The sequence below is a fragment of the Colossoma macropomum genome, unplaced genomic scaffold (genome assembly GCF_904425465.1).
Source record: "Colossoma macropomum unplaced genomic scaffold, Colossoma_macropomum, whole genome shotgun sequence".
NCBI lineage: Eukaryota > Metazoa > Chordata > Actinopteri > Characiformes > Serrasalmidae > Colossoma > Colossoma macropomum.
This window is the reverse complement of record NW_023494810.1, coordinates 31,431,515-31,437,514: the sequence shown is the minus strand read 5'-3', so window position 1 is coordinate 31,437,514 and position 6,000 is coordinate 31,431,515.

Here is a 6,000-nt window from a genome sequence, read left to right as displayed (position 1 = left end):
AACAGCCCTGCTAACTGCTTTCATGCTCTGCTAATTATACGCTATATGATCTTATCCACAAGCGCACTGATAGCACAAAGCCCAGATGTTTTAACGGTGTTTGAAAACTGATGTCGACTCAGACTAAGGATTTGTGAAAAAAACATGAGAAAACTGATTAAGTTAGCATGATAGTCTTAATGTGGTAGCGGTCATACACAGCTCACAGCAGCAGCAGGTCTGATACAGATCAAATAATGAGTTTTTCTTCAAAGAGAAACCTTCAGACTGATGAACAGAGCTGAAGTGGTACATGCAGTAAAAATGGTCTTTAAAAGAAATACGAAAAACAACTTGAAATGGTTCGTTAGTCTGTAGCTTCCATAGCAAGTATGTAGCAAGTATGATAGCTAGTTCACTAGCTAATTTAGCTGATCAAATTTCTTAAAACCTTCTAAAACTGAATGTAGTGCTTCAGTTCTGTCCGTCAGACTTGTTATTTGTAGCCGTGTTAGCCTAGCACACATTTAGCAGGGTATAATTCTGTACAATGCAATGCCTACAGCTAATAACGAGACTAAAGTTCACCAATAAAGACTTGAAACTTGACTTGCACTCCTAGAGTGCAAGACTTGGTGATGCAGCTTATTTAAAAGACCCATCGAAACCACTTTGGATGCGATATCAGCATATGTTGTGTTTTGGATGCTGGTATTCTAGTCAACCAGCATGACCATGATGGGTGCCATGTTAAACCAGCTACAGAACAGCATAAACCAGCAAGGAATTCGTGCTGGTCTGTGCTTTTTCCAACAGGGAGGTTTAAACTGGTTGTGATTGTGACTGATTGGGAATTGGCATTATAATCTTACCTGTTAGTTTTCAGTGGATTTCTTTATTTTATCATTTTTTAATTCCTTTTTTCGGGTTGAACCTTCATAAGGCCAACCTTATTTGTAATTCCTACCATTGTCAGTGATTTACAATACTATTACATCATTTAGTTCTTTGTTTTTTTTTCTTCCAGGCCAAAGCTTCTCAGGGACAACAGCATACAAACCATAAGTACGTCTTATATTTCTGTTATGGGTGAAATTCCCAGTGTGAAATCTGATCTTGCGTTCAATCATTGATGGAATCTTAAAATGCCATTCATGCTGTGACATCACTGGGGTTTAGGCCAAACACACTGACTGAAGTCAACGCTGACATTATGCAATCACACCAAGTACACATAATTAACACCCCCCCCCTCAAATTCTCTATCCGAACGTTTTTTCCTATGACATTCATGTTTGCGTCTTCTCACTGAGTTCCTATATGGCATAAAGGTTGAGTGACAGCATGACAAAGCGTCCTCGCCCAGCAGAAATCCGAGTGGCCCTTCAAAAGGTGACCTCAATTGAGTGTGATGGTTACATCGTACCACAGTAACCAGCAGGACACGTTCAATGGAGTTAATTATCCGTGAGGAAACGTCCTCTGCCTGGCTCTGCTCATTAAGAGCTGAAGAGTCCGACGTAAGAACACCATAATCAAGCATTGCACAGCATGACCAGCACTGGAACAGGCCAGCAGAACCAGCTCACGGCAGTTTGGGAGTTTGGGGAGATGCACTGATCTGTCAGAGTCTGGTCAAAGGTGAAGGTGAAGGTCTGAAGCCACCGGCCCTGAACCATCAACCATTACCTCCCTGTCAGGCTGCTGTGGCCCTCAACTGAGCTCTGGAATAAGCAGCACAAATACATTTCAGTATAAATAAATTTTATTTATTTATGTTCAGCAGGCTTTTATTCAGTCCTTCGTTGGGATGTATTACTGCCATTTTGCTATACTATTTAAATAATTACACAGTGAATTTCATACTTGTGTAATTAATCACATTCACATTCTGTATGAACAGGTTCGAATCTGCATTTACATTTACATCCATTTGTTTGATTATAATCAGATTTCTGCAGTTATCTGATTACGCAAATGGTCATGTAAACAGCACACTCCAATTTCTTAGATCAGAGTAAGGTCTAGAAATCTGATAAAGAGGCTGGATTTTAGCTCAGTAATCAGTGCATGTGACTCTTACTCTGATTTCTTTCGTATTTCTCAGTCTGCGCATGTGCGAAACAGATGCTGGTACCAGAAATAAGTGAGCAGTGTTGCCGCGAGACGCAGCAAAACACTTTTGGAGTGATGCTGAAACCAAATACATGACGATACTTGATGAAATGAAGGACTTAAATATTCTTCATCTTCTAGATGATGTATTTTCAGGCAATTTTCAGGTAAATTGGCGCAATGTTTAAAAAAAAAAAGCGGCATGAAGTTTGAGTTTTACATCACGTTTACGTCACGTCTTCTTCTGTGAGTTTATTGGCTGGTTGCCAACCAGAAATCTGATTACTGCCTGACTCATGTCGACCCGGAGTTTCCCCATTATCTGATTACTCGAGTGCATGTAAACGCGTTGATGGGATTACTGACAAAATCGGATTTTCTGCAGTTATCGGATTATTAAGTACGTGTAAACGCACATAGTTATTACATAAATCATTACACATACTGTCACTTTTTTCAAGAAATGACAAAAACATGACTAAAATGTAAAAGTCTATCCTTTAATTAAGCATGAGAGAGAAGTAATTAATATGTAATTACACCTTTATTTCTTTTCGCCAGTTCTAACTGTGATTTCTACATCAAGCTTCACATTGAAACAATAGCAAAACCCTTTTTGGTGCTACATAGAACAATTTTCAAAAAGGTTCTGTATAGAACCACATACAACACATTCTCCATCAATCTGAAGAACCATTTTACCATACAAAAACCTTTTAAGCATGAAATGGTTCTATATAGAACTCATGATTAAAGTGTTCTTTGCATGGTGAAATGGTTCTTCAGATAAATGAAAACTACCTCAGTGTAGATGGTTCTATATAGAACCTTTTTAAAAAAGAGTTCTATATAGCACCAAAAAGGGTTCTGCTATTGTTGCAACGTCAAACATAACAATAGAGAAACATTTTTGGTGCTATATAGAACCCGTTTTAAAAAGGTTCTTTACTAAAGATTTGTCATTTTGCTACCTAACTATGCCCAGGGGAGGGTTAAGTGCTGGCAACACTGTGGAGGGTTAAATGCTTTGCCCATGGGCGCCTGAGGCCGTATTACAGAAACATCTTCACTCTGAAATCTTATCTTATCTGCTCAGTCAGCATGACAACTTCAGATAGGACTGAATTCAGGACAGAAGCTGTTACAGCATAACAGTTCTTAAGTAAGTAATCTTATTACATTCAGTATTACACAAACACCCTAACTAGATTAAATCTCCTAAATACTGTCCTAACTTTAGGATAAACCCCAATAGTGTCCTAACTTCTCTTAAGCGTCTGTTTCTATTAATTTTAGGCAGCTGTGTCAAGCAGCATCTCCACTGTCCACTCTTATTGCCTTTGTTTGTTAACACTGATGAAAACACTGCACTAATCCAAAATATAAAATATTACAGTGATAGTGGTGAATAATGAGGAACGAAACTGAATGTGTGGTTGTTTATTGGAGGAATAATGTTAGCCTGCTCAGCTAAAGCGTTTGAAGCGTTTGGGGAAATGGAAACTGAAACTGCAGGGGGCGCTCTCACAATATTCTTAATCTCCAATTTATTGCACTTTAGTTTTGTTTTGACCTTAGTTACCTCAGTAACTGGAGTAACGGTAGCTGTAACTTATTTTTAGCCTTATTTTTATTACGTGTTTATGTTTCAGCTGTCGGTTGCTAGGTAACAGACATGACAGTTGATTGTCAACTTTGATTGAGTAGGTTAAGATTTCCTAACTTGAGATAAGATGCTGTAAAATAAGATCAGATTTCTAAATTAAGATAAGATTTGCATCTGTAACATGAATTTGTGAAAAATATTATCTTGACCTTTTAGATCTGAACTTAAGACAAAAAGAAGTTTCTGTAATACGGCCCCACGTGTACCCAGTCAGTCCTGGGATTTGAACCCATGACCTTTGGGTACTGGCTCGCCTCTCCTACCACTACCTATGTAAGAACCAGTGTTGGCGGAGTTCCTTATACAGTTAGCGTAGAATGCTAAGTGTCCACTGCATTGCTGTATGAAAACAGGGAGTACTTGCTGAATACAGAAACCTGGAACTGATTAATGCCTGTCAATACCATCCAGGCTCTAGAGAACCCTTCCTTGAACTTTGCCCCAGTGCCTGAGCCAGGACCCGGCCCACTGGGAACAAACTCTCGGCTGGGACAGCCACAGCTGTAGTGGGACACCCGTGGGCAGTACAGCAGGACCCTCAGGCGAGAGGGGCCTTCTTCTTTAAAACTCAGATTCCTCACGCGTGCAGCGCCGGGTGATTTCTCAAACACGCTTTGAACTTTTAGGTTGTCGGGTTCTGTGGGTTGCAGTCTGTCTTTGTACTCTTCGGGCTGGCAGGCAGATCACAGATCACACTTCGTGTGAAAATCAGGGGTGTCCAAGGCCCAGTTCTGGAGGGCCACAGAACTGCACAGCCTGGGGTTTCACTTTAACCAAGACACCTGATTCAACGGGGCAGGAATTATCGAGCCCCTCATAAGTAGAATCAGATGTCTTAGCAGAGGGGAAACACTGCGACTCCTCTGTTTGTGACAGTCCTGATGCTTTTTTGTAAAACAAAGGCCATATTTTACTAAAAATATGGTTATACCTTAATGTGTTAAACACCCAGTCAATTTGCATGTTTTGCTGATTTTAGTGCACAATTTCTATTTATTTGCTGAGATTAATGTATTTGAAAATTGCACAGGCCACATTTTATGTTTAGTTTTTGTTCAATATGTTTAATTCAGCAAACATCAGTTTAATGAACACTAATCTAGCACTTATTGAAATATATTGCACTTATGCAATATAACACTGGCTTTTGAATGTACCTAGAACACATTCTCTGAGTGGACAATGAAACACTTTTATAAGTAAGATATATAAGACGCCTGTTTAATGCTGTATATTAAAGTGTATTAAATTGTGCAGAAGCGAGTTCTCTTGAGGATATATGTTAACTTAATTTCACTTAGAAAATCAACAAATCATTTTTGCCAGCAAATCATCTGAGCAGGGGCGCCCAAACTTATGCATAAGATCTCCATATCCTAGATAAAGACAATTGACCAAGACATGTTTGTTGTCTGAAGTTTGATTGTGTAGTTTTGCACTGGAGCTACTAAGCTAATGCAGCTAACAAGTAGGCTAATGGAAATTACTTGTAACGACTTGTTAGCATGTTGCTAACTGCATGCCTAAATTGTCAAATTTGGGGACAATTGTGTAAATTTGATTTTGGGTTGAACAATGTCAACATTTTTCTGCAGGCCCTCTAGTGGCCATTCCACATTCTACTACAATCAATATGAATGTTAAATAAAATATGTAATATTTATTATTTTCATTAGTTAAATAGAAATTAGGTTGTAACTGTTGTCTCTGTGAAATTTGGAGACTCGTGTTGAGCTGCTAGTGAACAATGAAGGGTGAAAGTGGAGGGGGGAGATGGCCGTGCTGAGATAAAATAGACAACATCTTCATGTCAAACAGTCCTGTACAACTAACAATAAAAATAGCATTTAAGCGTAATAAAAACACTTTTAGAAGTGTTGACATTCTTGTTCACATATGAAGACGGAAATCCAGTTCGCTTCCACTGAAACATTGTTAAAGAAATTCATAACAGAGCTGCAACATAGCACCTGTGGTAAGGTCACCAGATTTCTGAAATGGAAACAGGGGACATTTCCAGTCTGGTGGTCAATATATCATTAAAATATCAAATGTTTTTATCTATAAAATAAAAAGAGGGGACAGTTCCAGTTTCATCTATTTAACCATGGCAGCTGTTGCAATGTAATAAACGATGCTGAACGCCGACTGATAAAATTGGGTACTAACTAAGTAACTTTGTAAACTGTGTCAGAAAATCATACAGTAGCCACCATGGTGAGTGAAGCTGGTACACTATG